Source organism: Ixodes scapularis, unplaced genomic scaffold, assembly GCF_016920785.2.
Source record: "Ixodes scapularis isolate PalLabHiFi unplaced genomic scaffold, ASM1692078v2 PGA_scaffold8__174_contigs__length_109621045, whole genome shotgun sequence".
In the NCBI taxonomy this organism is placed as follows: domain Eukaryota; kingdom Metazoa; phylum Arthropoda; class Arachnida; order Ixodida; family Ixodidae; genus Ixodes; species Ixodes scapularis.
In genome coordinates this window covers 96,938,178-96,952,586 of record NW_024609883.1, presented here as the reverse complement: position 1 = coordinate 96,952,586, position 14,409 = coordinate 96,938,178, and positions in this window count along the sequence as shown.

Below are 14,409 nucleotides of genomic sequence, written 5' to 3'. Positions count from 1 at the left end.
TCTCCGAGTGTTGTGTCGGAAAGCAGACGCACGAACATTTTTTTTAGAGTGAAGTGATTGCTGAAGTGAAGCGATTCCTGAACAATCAAAACGAGGAGTTCTATAACAATGGACTCCAGCATGTTGTCCATCGCTGAAAAAAAGTAAGTACCTTTTGCTTGCGAACATCTATAGAGAAAGACCGAACTCCTACTTGAGTTTGATTGGTAAATCTCTATTCCTTCGTGACAATGATACGAACTTTACGAACGCCCCGCGTATATATATGATTAGAACTCAATTTTCATCTCTCTCAGAAAGACGCCAGAAAAAAGCGATGCATTGAAAAGCTCTAGTAAAGTGATAATTTGAGCTAGTTGGTACATCACTAATATTGAACAGCGCACAAAACGTTGGCGGATATATTTTCTTCCTTTTCTTTTCTTTTATTATTTTATCTTGTCTTCACTTCACGTGGGGTTCAAATTTCGTGGCTTCTTGTTCGTCCTTTTCCGAGTCTTCTTTCTAAATAAATCAGTTGGGAGTCAGCGCTCTCTCGTTCTACTGTCCTTTTCTCTTCCGCCGACGTTTTGTGCGCTGTTTAATATTAGTGATGCATTGAATGCATACTAAATGCAGCTGCAATTATTTGAAAAAACTTTTTTTATTTCCATAACATCAAAACCACTTATGTCCCGAGTTTTACAATTTATGAAATTTATAAACACGGAAAGAGTCTCACGTACATCTGTTGGGCGTAACAAAGAAGGAGTCTATAAATTGCCGTCTAATGTAGCTACAATAATAACACTCCGATTGCAGCCCCTCAGCGTCGTCTGCAATGCTAACTAAGTTGCAATGATTAAAAGCATTCGACAATGAACAACCCGAAAGAATATTCCTATCGCAATTTATTTCCTGGGATGGTGCCTGTTTGGATGTGCTGCCTTATTATTTATTCCACAAGTAGTGTTTGCCTGTTTGCTTTCTTCACTTTCAAAAAAGATTAATATAATATGTAGGCTTTGCGCGCTTTAATGAAGTAAACACTTTGTTTCGATAACTCTGAAAAGCCTTCAGATCGTCCGGCTTTTTAGGTTTCAAGAAATGCTGACACAAGCCATTTTACCTCTCAATTTTATCAAGAAGGTTTTCTGTCACCCAAGGTTTACGTGTCTGTTTGCATTGCTCTACTGTGTGAAGTGCAAAATGTACATTATAAAGTCTTTGAAATACTTATAAAAATTTGTCATACGCCAGCGTCGCGTCTGCTTGCAGATAAATAGGATTCCAGTCAACTAAACCTAAAGATGTGTGAAAACTTTCTAGCGCAGCTCGTGTTATTCTTTTAATTCTCAAGGTACGCTTCTTCGCACTTTATTTGTTTTCTTGAAATTTATCAACCAGCACAAATATTGGCAGATGATCGCTGATGTCAGTGCCGATAACGTCAGTGGTTACTGAGGATGTATCATGGTTACTAACAAAAAACAACCAATGTGCAGGTTGCTGATGTCATCTTTGTTGCTTCTGTCAACGTAATTTTAAATTCATTTGCAACAATGACTGGCTGAAGGCCTTCTTTAGACATCAGAATTTCAAACAAGATTTTATTAAAATTTACCCTAAAAGGAAAAATACTTGTTTTCTGGTACGAAACTCAAAAAGTCATCACAGAAATCAATAAAGCCCTGCACAATCCAGGTTGGCGGACGATAAGCCACAGAAAAGACATATCTGCCAGAACGCAGACATAATAATTCAAATTCATCCCTAATCTGAGTGAATTCCTGTACAAGTTAAAGTCCTTATTTATTAGCAATGACACACCACCACCATTCTTTTTTTCACGACAAAGTGCCTAAACCCCGGCATACGAAAAATACATGAATCACCAGAATACAAAGTTTCTGAAAAGAACTACAAAATGTTTATCATAGTCTATATCTTAGCCTTAGGTTCTGGGAAAACTATCAGACTGCCTACCTACTGAGAACGATGATTCAGGGCGAGTTCCCTACTGGTACTAAAGCCCATCAGGTCGTGTATAAAAAAGTCCCGATCAATAAAAGAGGTCTTAACATCGAGATCTTTTGATTGCACTCGATGTTGTCTGCTTGAAAACAAATCAATAGCTTTTTTTTTGCTAATTCAGCCGTGCAAAAAGTTTTTTTTTTTTTACGGTTAGTAAATACCGTTTAGAATTATTCCGTGATGTTCGTCTCCTACAAATCACGCGGAAGTTTATACAGGATGTTTCACGAAAGGTGGACAAATTCGATATTGCGAAAACAACGCGTCGCAACAAAAAATGGCTTGTGTCGTTTTGGTCCTGTACCCGGGGCCTATTTATGAAAATTGTTAAAGTCCGGTATAATTAAGTTGTTAATTATTATTGCGTAATTCACGTCAACTCCAAGGCCATCTTACTAAAGTGCCTTGGAGTTGACGGAGAGCGAGTATTCCGTTCCCTGCCCACAACCGGAGAGGATTCCCAGCCATATATCTCGGCGGCCGGAAGTCTTGCTGCCAGATCCCAAGAGGAGTCTATCCCAACTTCTTCAGCGGCCAAAACTCCCAATACTCGTGCCTTCGACGCCGCAGTACGTACACTGAGTAACTTTTTCACGCCTGTCATCAACAAGACCCTAGAACGCTATCGCTTCCGGCAAGGGGTACAGCTGCCAGGCGAAACGACTGGCACAGCTGCCAGGCGGAAACTTTACCGCGTTGCCAACTCTGGCCAAAACGTGCAAATTTGAAGCACTGACCGAAGATCTCATCTACGACCAGCTCGTGGAGAAAACCAACACCAAGGAAGTACGGGAGAGGCTATCACTCGAATCAGAGCTAACACTTGATGCTGCACTAGTCATCGCCACTCAAGCGGAACAGGCTCTGAGCGAGCGTATCTAAGCTGCTAACCGAGTACAATAACGTCTCAAGCCCTCCTCGGGATGCGGCTTTCACAAGATCTACTACGAAATCTTCAAAACAGGGCCAAATGCTACAGATGTGGATCTTCTGCTCACTTGGCTGATGCTACATCACACCCGGCACGCGCGAAGACCAGTAAAAAATGCGGTACACGTGTTCATTTTGCAGCTGTATGCAGAAAATCAACAGCAGTGAAGACCACGACTTCCGCCAACGCCACAAAAGTGATGAACATTCAGGGAATCCAGACATTCTGTACTGTGAGATGATCATCGCCGGCGTTGCTCTCAAACTACTGGTGGACACTGGCTCACTAGTATCCATATATCTTCTGCACTCTACCATGCTTGTTTTCAGCATATCAAGCTGGAACATTCGGACCTGGAGCTCAGAAATTACTGAATGGGCTAATCGAGGTACGCATACGGGATGGTCACAGCTGAGGCATTCTTTGGGACCAGACATACTACAGGAACATTCCATGTCACATCCGGCAATCCTCTGGTTCGACTAGATATCCTTAAGGGCTTGCAAATAAGGCTGGATATTGAAAAACATCCGTGTCACCAGCTTTATGCCAGAGGTATACAGAATCCTCAGGGGTGGGGACACGTGAAAGATTTCGTTCATAAAGTCAAGACGCAATGATCGGTTGCCCCAGTGCAACAAAATTGCGTCGTCTCCCTGTGACAGTACAGGACAAACTCTCTGAGGAGTTGCAAAAGTTAGAGAGAGCAGGGGTTATCGAGAGAATCAATGCATCAGAGTGGGTTTCCCCAATCGTCGTGGCTTGGAGGAAACCAGGAGAAATCAGGCTATGCGTAGATCTACGCAGACCAAACGAAGCAATTGTCATTGATGGCCATCCGCTTCAACATCCGGAAGAAATAATTAACGACCTGACAGGTATGACGATCTTCTCCAAGCTATCTCTTATAAGCTTATAATAAAATGGAGCTTGCAGAGGACAGCGGAGGCATTACAGCGTTTATAACGCATGAAGGTCCTGACCGCTACAAGAGGGTTTGCTTTGGCCTAGCATCGGAAGCTGCAGCCTTTCAAAAGATGCTGTCAACAGTGCTGAAGAGATGGCAAGGCAGAGTTCACTAATTTGATGACATCCTTGCCGCAGGGGCACCACAAGTATACCACGATGAAAACTTAAAGCGAGTCCTAGCACGCTTAAAGAAAAGTGTATTGAAGCTCAACAGGCAAAACTGCACCTTTTCGGTCACGGAGTTGGGGTATTTTGGACACAAAATATCCAAAGAAGGTATCAAGCCAGCCGAAGGAACACTCGACGCTATCTGCAAGCCACCATCCCCTACAGATATCAAGTCCTTACAGTCCCTCATCGGACTTGCATCGTGTTACTTGAAGTTCATTCCACACTACGCAACATTGGTTGATCCGCTCCGTGCCTTGCTACGCAGAGGTGTTACTTTTTCGTGGATGGCTGAACAAGAACGTGCATTCGATGGGGTGAAGAGCCTGATAAAGAACTGTGCTACTCTAGCCATTTTCGACCCTACACTTGAAACGATGGTGACAACATCCGCTTCCAGCTACGGACTGGGGGCTGTACTACATCAGCTCTATCCAGACGGCGTCAGGATAGTAGCGTTCGCGTCAAGGACATTGTGAGACGGAACGACGATATCCGTAAGGGAACGAGAAGCTCTGGCTTGCCTGTGGGCTTGTGAAAACGGGACATTCCTTCTCAAAAGACGTTTCATACTACGTACAGATCACCAGGCCCTTGTAACATTACTTGCCACACAAGGATCGGGACGGCAACCCATGCGCATCGCCCGCTGGTCTGCAAGGCTACCACAGTTTAACTACGAAGTGCAGTACCGGCTGTGCGAAGAGAATAGTATCGCGGATGCACTTCCGAGATTTCTGGTTTTCACCAAACAAGACAAGTCAAGCGACGCAAAGGACGCCGAAATAATATGCGCAGTTTGAGCCCACCTCCGAAGCGTCACCTTGCATGAGCTTCAGGAGGAGACTTTGAAGGATGTTACACTAACAAAAGAGGGTGATATCATCACTTCTTCAAACCCTTCTGAGTTACAGGCACAACCTACCTTGCAGACCTTCTTCAAACTTAAGGAAAAACTCTCTGTGGTACAAGACCTGGTTTTCCGTAGTAGGAAGAACATCCCTCCGACCACACTTTGTCGTCGGATCATGGACATCACTTACGAATCTCATCCTCGGTTAGTACGAACAAAACAGAGACTGCGAGACCACTACTGGTGGCAGAGAATGGACGCTAAGGTCAATGACTACATCACTAGCTGCATGATCTGCCAGCAACATGTCAAGACCATAAAAACAGCACCTGCTAAGATGCAGCATACAAGCAGATAAGAATTGACTTTGTCGGGCCATTTACAAGTTTCCCAGGAAACTGCCGATTCGCCATCACCGCTGTCGATTACTTCAGCAAGTGGCCGGAAGTCGAATTCTGTGCACACCCAATGACAGATGCTGTGATAAACTTCTACAAATAATCTTCAATAGGAAATGCAACCCCGAAGTACCGGTATCCGACCACGGTTCACAGTTCATGTCCCATGCAGTTCAAAATCTCTCTGCAATACAGAGGAGTCATACACTCGAAATTGTCTCTCTACTACCTCCGGCGAATGAACAAGTAGAGCGATTCAAAAGGGTGTTCAAAGACTACATATATTTGCATCTTGTTGGAGAAAGGGTTACATGCTAGACTTATTGGGAGTTTATCGGTGTACACCACAAGCAGCTATACAACTTTGACGCCCTCCGTGTTGTTCCATGGACGACCAATGCGAACGAGATTGGAGACCGTGGGGCTCCCGCATCTATATATTTCAGAAGATGCTAGGAGAACGATAAATTACCTTCGGGACAAGGTGAAGAAGTATCGGAATAACTTCAAAAACTACGCTAACCAACGCCGAGCGGTAAAGAACCCAAAGTTCAGAGGAGGAGACTACGTGCGTGTCCGACTTCCAGGACGCGCAACAAACGGTGGTTCATCGTTCAGTTCTGCGGTGAAGATCAAAAAGTCCCTCGGACCTGCAACCTCTCTAACAGAGGATGGAAACTGCTGCAACGCTGCTAAGTTAACAAGAGCTGCTGAACCAACAGTTCTCGCCGCAACAACAATTATACCAGAAGCTAAAGCATCCATCCGGTCTAGGCCCAAGACAAATAAGCGGCCACCATATCGTTATTCTTCGTAACAAATAATTTTACCTTGTGGAGGAGTATGTCGTGTTGGCTGAGGAAGAGAAGTGAGGAATAAGTCTGCTGGGGTTTGAGAAGAGGAAGCAGAAGTTGAGGTAGAATAAAAGATGCACGTCCCGCACGGTGGCTAGGTTATCCACTGTCGGTCTGTTTTTCGGGACAATACAAAAAGGAGACGAGAGCGCGCGGGGACATCGGTGGAGGCGAAGGCAGCTAGCTTTGCGTCTACCTTCTAATCCCACCAACCAGTGCTCGGCGTTCTGACGTCTCCGCGCGCTCTCGTCCCCTCCCCGCCCTCAGTTTCTGTCCGTATAGTAACCGAAATGATCGTAGGGCGTGACGGGTCCCATGCATGTCATTATCGCTCCGCGGCCAACGGGAGGGCGGGGTAGGGCGGAAACGGCCAATCGGAGAGCGGGTCTGGCCGTTAACGGCCAATGGGAGTGCGGGATTAAACGATAACGGCCAATGGAAGAGCGGGATTGGCTGTTAAAGGCCTATGGGGTGTGCGGGATTGGCCGATAACGGCCAATGGGAATGCGGGATTGGGCGATAACGGCCAATGGGAGTACGGGATTGGCCGATATCGGCCAATGGGAGTGCGGGATTGGGCGATAACGGCCAATGGGAGTACGGGATTGGCCGGTAACGGCCAATGGGAGTGCGGGATTGGACGTTAAAGGGAAGCTGAAACACTTCTTGAAAAAAACGAGTTAGAGGTGAATTCTGGCGTATTTTTGTCCCGTGAATCTGAATATCCCATTCGTTTTTCCTGAAGACGCAACTAAAAGCGAGAAAACGCGGAAAACCTCCGACCAGTCGTGACGTCATACTAGGATCTTTGGGCCGCCAAGCGAGTGTCGCTCGTGTGGGCAGCGCGTGCAATGGCAAGCTCGTCAGGTATATCTTGCCGCAATTACGACAGTCTCTTTCTGACCTTTTTGAAAATAGCAAGAGTGCGCGTGCATAGCTTTGACAGGCGCTGAAGATGCGCGAGAGCAGACATTCCGAAAACTCCTAGTGTGACGTCACGCCCCGGGAAGGAGGGGCTTCGGCAGTACTTTAAAAAATAATTCCTGAAGCCTCCGTGCACCAAATTGAAAAATAATCTTAATATTCCTGATCCTGGAGGTAGAATGAAGGCCATTGAAGTGTTTTTTCTCAAATACAGAACCGCTTCAGTTTCCCTTTAAGGGCCAATGGGAGTGCGGGATTGGCCGATAACGGCCAATGGGAGTGCGGGATAGGGCGATAACGGCCAATGGGAGTACGGGATTGGCCGGTAACGGCCAATGGGAGTGCGGGATTGGACGTTAAGGGCCAATGGGAGTGCGGGATTGGCCGATAACGGCCAATGGAAGTGCGAGATTGGACGATAACGGCCAATGGGACTGCGGGATCTGGCGATGAGGAAACCGAGGAAAGGGTCACGTGACAAGAGGCGTGAACATATCAAGACGCGCCCCGAGTTTCTTTTAAACTGTCCGTGACCATACATCTTTTGGCGCCGCGCTGTAAGGAAAAAAAAGGTATTTAAGTGCACTATTTTGTGGAACACGGATACAGCAAAAGCAAATTGTTGTATGTATATTTATACAGTCGGAAGTTAGTTCGCCTCAGTGGGCGTCTGGTGTCTCAGCTGTATATAGATGAGCAATATAGCCAGTGCGGTACAACCGCTAGCCTGGGGTCTTTAACGTGCACCACGCAGTAATGATACACGACCGTGTGCACGCCGGTACAATGCTCGTCCGGATCGAAACGAGCAGGGTGGGTGGGGATTGAACCCAGGATCCCTGGGTGCTGCAGTGCGAGCTTTCGTTCCACGTGCTCCGAGCTGGTGAGCGCTAGCCCACTCGGTCACCGATTTTTTATTTTCGTTATTGCTTGATTTTTTGACGGCGCTTAACAGGAGCCTCTGCAGCGAATAACAAAGCTCAAAACTCAATCTGGAAAACAAAAAAAAATTCAATCTGACCGGGGACATTAGCAAGCGAAACGTTACGTTCATTCTCTGTACGAAGATCACAGTTTCTAAACTAACCGTATTCCAAGCTTCGACATTCGGTGGGATGCTTCTTCTCATAGCCGGGATTTAGCGCGTTAAGTCTGTGCTCCGGAGCGCGAGAGTTTGGCGCTCCTTCCACTAAACGAACAGGAGTGCCACCGGAGACTGACCCTCGAGCGCGCTCTTCGTGCACCGAAAATAGCGAGTTTTAGTATACCGTGTTTTCCGCTCCGCTAAGCCCCTCCGCTACCCGGAACTCTACAGCCAAGGCCATCGGCGCGCAGGCGCAGTGGCGGTTTCTCTGTAGCGGAGGGTTAGCGGAGGGGAAAACACGGTCTACTAAAACTCCCTAATTTCTTGGAGCGCGAGTGACTTCTTCGCGCTCCGTGACGTCACATAAACAGACAAGATGGCTGCGCTGCTGTTGAAACCGTCGAGACGAAAGGCGTAGCCGGACCGCAGTCCCTCTTCAGTTGATTAGTGCTTAATCCAGCAGGTGAAAACAATTTCATTTGAAAGCCAAGACAGCATTTGGCGTTCCGAAAAAGGTTTGTTCGTGCATCTCGCCTGAAAATGAAGTTCATCTATCAAACGGTAGCGTGCCGATAGCACAGCGACAGAAAAGTTGTCGAGATGAGGAGACATTCGGAGCGCCCTGTCCCTTTTATAATGCTTAGCCCAGTGATTAAAGATACTTTGATTTGAAAGCCGAAACATCGGTGAGCGTTGAAGAACAGGTTACTTCAAATTTGGTTTCTTCGTCCTTATTGCCTGAAAACGAATTGATCTGTCGAACGAGCGTGCCGATAGCTCGGCGACAGAAAAGTTGTAATAAAAAGACAGTCAGACCTCTGCCCTGCTTAGAATGCTTAGCACAACCGCAGCGAATAAAGATACTTAGATCTGAAAGCCGAAACAGCAGTTAGCATCGCGGGAAAGGTTTGTTCATGCATACCGCCTAAAAACGAATTGACGTGCTATCGAACGACGGTGTGCCGGTATCGGCGTAGCTTCCAACTCGCTGCGAGACGGAACCAGGGAGTCTCTTACAAATTTGAGAATTTCCTACGTCGACGAGCCGGCTCAAGAATGTTGTCTTTGATTTAAATCGGAACAGCATGCATGGCAAATAAATAGATCGGCCAAAGTAACCTTCTAAATATGTGCACGAAGCGAGTCTTCAAACCTTTCAGGAATATTAAAAAGTTCGTAGAAACTTCATAACGTCGCCGTCTTTTTTGCGTTAGGCTCTGCCGCTCCACACGGGCCTAATTATTTATCTTCGAAATATTTTCGGCTTCTGGCACCCGTATCCACGGTCGGAAGGTGTTCGTGTGGCCCGTCGATAGTTTCTGGCCGTGTTCCAAAACTTACTCGATCTAACTCTGGGGTAAAGGTTGTTATCGAAAACCTACCCGCGTCCAGCATTTCTCTGTTTTTGTTGTCACGTGACATAATCCGCCAGGGTAACTCGGATTCGTTCGAGTAAGTTTGGAACGCAACCTCGGTGATTCGCGCTCCTGTACGCTATGCGTCGTTTAGTTGCTGCGCTCGGAGTATGAAACTCGGAGCGTCGGAGTAGCAGTAAAGGAGCGCCGACTTAACGTGCCCGTTGGCTTTCTCGTGGTTTAAAGTGAAAGAAAAAAGAAAGCTCTAGAGATTTGAATTTTTTAAGATTTTTTTTATTTATATATTTTTACCTTAAAGGCCCTTTCGGGCATTACATGAGGGTGACGTAATACAAAGATTGATACAAAGTTCGAACTTAGCATAAGAAATAGTATAGTCGATCAGTGAGGCAAAAGAGGCACACGTTTTCTGAAACAGCTCACCGTAAATATGTTCTCCATCGCAGCCGTCGGGTCCTGAAGCGCACACCAAGAACGACATCAACTGCACGCACGAAAGCAGATGGCTCTAAACACCTGTCGAAAGCTCTCGGGACAACAAAGTTTTACACGTACTTAGAGGGCGGGAATCTGGCCTATGCACCTTTTCCACAAGGGCGCCGCCATCTTGAATGACGTCACTTCAGTATGGGCGAGAACAATGTTGAGCCATCGCTATGCCCATAGAAGACATTCAGAATTGTCAACAATTCTCGTTTTGCCTCGCCGGTATTTTTTTTGCTATTTGTAGGTTAAAAAGTTTTATTTTTTCGTTTCGTCGTTTATACGGGATATATTATCCAGGTGGCTGGGGACTAAAGAAAAAATAAAACAAACCAAAAAAATAATGTAACACGTGATTTCTACGAACATTACGAAGCACAGATTGTCTATTTCCATGGCTACCTAGTAACCGTACATAGTAACAAACGAGCTAGTAACGTTTACTAGGTCAAGAAGCTAGTAACGGTCAGCAGGGATTGGCAGTATTTGAAATACGTATTTCAAATACTTTGTGTATTTTGCATTTGCATTTAATTACAAATTGGGTAATGTATTTGACGTGTGTATCTAAATACTAAAACGTTGGTATTTCAAATACAATTGTAATTAAATACAAATTTTTGGGCTCAAATACATCCCTCAAATTTATTGTCACTGTCCAGAGCAGGAAGAAAACTACGTTCGGTACCAAGTGCAGTGTCTCTCAATCAAGCAGAAGCGTTTAGTGACTTTGAGATAACGGTGCTAGTCCAGGTCAAGAATAGTGACGAAATCGACGTTCACAGGCAGACTGGCTAAATAAGTGCCTGTGACAACTTGTGATGCTTTCCAGCCTGATTTCCATCCATATTTTTGCCTGGAACATTCTAAGTGCGCGGGTCGTCCAGATTTTCGTAACTGGTGCGAGTTGCAACAATAAAAAATTCTCTAGCTAGTGCTGCGCGTCTTGGTCGTCTCGGTTCTTTGTTGGCCTATACCAAAATGTAATCGACAAAAAAAGCTGCTTAAAGCTCTGTACTTTTTTCACCTATTACGTCCAAGCCGATTACATTTTTTTGTCATTATATTTCTATTACGTTACTAGAGCCTCGCATACTAACTCCCGAGTGTGTAATACAAAATTAAAATGAGATACCCAGAAACTCGTTGCAGGTGCCCTGAAGTCGCTGACGCAAATTTTGAGGAACGTATTTGGAAAAGTATTTGGAGTAGACCAAATACATTTGGTTGTATTTGTATCTTGTATTTAAATGCTTTTTAGGAAATGTAATTAGATTTGTAATTAAATACATTTTTGACGAAGTATTTTGTATTTGTATTTCGATACATATTTGCATGTATTTTGCCCATTCCTGACGGTCAGTAACCAACCCAGTATCATTAGGATTTAGGCGAAATAGGATATATACTCTTGCCATGATGGAACTTAACCCGAGACTGGGATAGAAACAGAAACTTAAAAGTAGAAGGGACAGAGACAAGTGAAGAAGAGAACGTCTCAAACGCAGCTAAAAGATTTATCTAGTCCCACATCCTTATATACTCACAACCACAAGGTCACCCAAACACTCAACACGCCCCTTTCAAAAGCACAACACACCAGAAAAAAAAAAATCCAAAGACAACTATGCAAAGGGACGCCCCCTCAATCAATACTACGAACAGGGGCAAACCATCCACTTGTCCGGAAAGAAAAACTTTTCATTTTTCCTTTCCTTCTCTTTTGCCTCTGTGTGTCACCGACACTACACCCACGAACCAACAAGACCCAAAACTTGAGTACAAAGACCAACGATGTCCGCGAACACAAAGAGAACTGGGAAGAACATCTCCAAACCGGAACGACCACCACAACAGACATATACAGAAGGACTCACTCTAAAAAGCGCAAAACCACTTCACCCTTAAAAAAAAAAAAGAAACTTGTTTACAGTCCTAAAAATGCTTTAGCATTGTTTCCCAACTGCAATGAAGCCTGACTTATACAATTACCGATTGATTTAATCCGAATGGTTTCTCTTACCAGTCTCTTACTGTCATTCACTTCTTTATGTATTATTTCCGTCTCTGACCACAAAGCAGTGCAATTGTTACATTTATTTATGTGCTTAGCTATTTCAGAATTAGTAGCGTTAATCCTTACATTTCTCTTATGTTCTGTTAGTCTGTCATTAACACACCTCGAAGTTTGCCCTACATAAGCAAAGCGACACGCCATCGGAATCTCATACACTACACTGTTTCTGCACGAGATCGATTTTTCACGGTGACCTTTCCTGCACTCTTGCATTTCAGTTTCAAACGGAGTTAATCTATCTAACCTGAAATCAGAACTAAAAACTGTTTCAACTCCAAACTGCTTAGCACACGCCTTCAGGTAATGTGAAATTCCATGAAAATACGGGATCACAGCCATCCGTCTTTTCGACGTGTCTTCTCTTTCCTTTTTCTCCTTGGTGTGTACATCTAAATTCCTTCTGATGAACTCTTCTTCATACCCTGCCCCTCTTAGTCTCTTCCATTGACCTTCCACTGAATTTGTGATAAAATGTATGCATGATCGGTCTAGAGCATTTCTTATCAAAGACTTTACCACTCCCGCTTTCACCGTTTTCGAATGGCAGCTAATTTTTGACAGAACAGGTTTCGGGTTTTCTTTGCCGTACTCCCAGCAGAGACCTTTATCAGTGTGAATCCGCAGATCCAGGAATTGTAATATTCCATTCTCCGGTTTCTCTACGGTGAAGCGTAGTTCAGGGGCTGCTGATCTTATCAAATGCTCGAGACCGTTCAACAGGTCATCCCGGAAGGTGCACACAAAAATATCATCCACATAACGCCTCACAAAACACATGTCCTCTCCAAAACCTTGAATTCGATCAAACAAAACAGAGTCCAACGAGTTCAGATACACCTCCGATAAAGCCGGTGCAACCGAGGACCCAATGCACACGCCTTCCTTCTGTACAAACTTTTTTCCTTCATACTCCACAACCGTAGACTGAAGATAATAATCAAGAATGACAAGAAAACTGTCTAGCGAAATGCCTGTTTGGGATTGAAACTGAACGAGATTCGATTCTAGCGCATCCTTCACCCTTGTCATGAATCTACGAACAATCTACTACTGTTCGTAGTATTGATTGAGGGGGTGTCCCTTTGCATAGTTGTCTTCGGACTTTTTTTTTTCTGGTGTGTTGTGTTTTTGAAAGGGGCGTGTTGAGTGTTTGGGTGACCTTGTGGTTGTGAGTGTATAAGGATGTGGGACTAAATAAATCTTTTAGCTGCGTTTGAGACGTTCTCTTCTTCACTTGTCTCTGTCCCTTCTACTTTTAAGTTTCTGTTTCTACCCCAGTCTCGGGTTAAGTTCCATCATGGTAAATATCCACCAGCTCGCCTGCACTTTAACCGTTTTTTCACAAATTGTACCAGAAGCAGGCTTAGTCCCCCCCTTTTCGAATACTCAAACGTTCACACCGACGCCGATTGCCGTTATTCATGAAGCTTTCAACGTGCTGGACAAACTGGGTCGCCGTCTTGCGGAATTGGAAGCCGACGTTGCGTTTTTTGGCATCTCTTTGCGGAAGAACTACATTGATCCAAAACTCTTCAAGCATCTATCGACATCGGGGATACCGTGGAGGTTCAAGAAGAAGATAATCAAGGCTTACAGAGATGGTGCATCTCAAAGGATCCAGGAAATCCGCAGCGCGTGTGAAAGACTGTGGTCCCTCCTGGTTGGAAGTGAGTTCAAGCACCACCCGGACACCAGCACTGGAACAGAATGAAGAAGGCCTGTTTCGACCGTCTTTGGTATGTGAAACGTAGGATTGTTTTGGACAGTGTAAAGTGTGGTTCTAGGCGCGAGGAGAGCGGGAAGTCTTGGGTCTACAATAATGGTGGTTGTATGCCTCAGACGTCGTTTGTTAACCCGTACAGTGAACTTATTTCGTCAAAATCGGAAGAAATTTTGGGGAGAGGACCGAAATGTTGTCTAAACATAAAGCCATCAAAGCTGGATGTTTTTTCGTGCATGCAGACTATTGCCAGGAAGGTTAACCCTGATGAGCGAGTAGCGTTTATAGATGGTGCTGTTAGTAAAATGGAGAAAGTGATGGGAAACGGGTATCGAAATGACAAGAGAAATTTTCGTGAAATCAGTGGGGTCAAAAAAGACTTAAAAGCGAGGTCAGTGAAGTTACTGCAAACGGACAAATCTGGGAAATTCGCCATCCTTCCCGGGTCTGTCTTTCGAATGAAAACGGACGAAACGATGAATTCACTTTTCTATGAATGGAATGGAAACCTTGCTAAGCTGAGGGCAAAGATCGGTTCGGTTCTTAAGGAGGACGATTT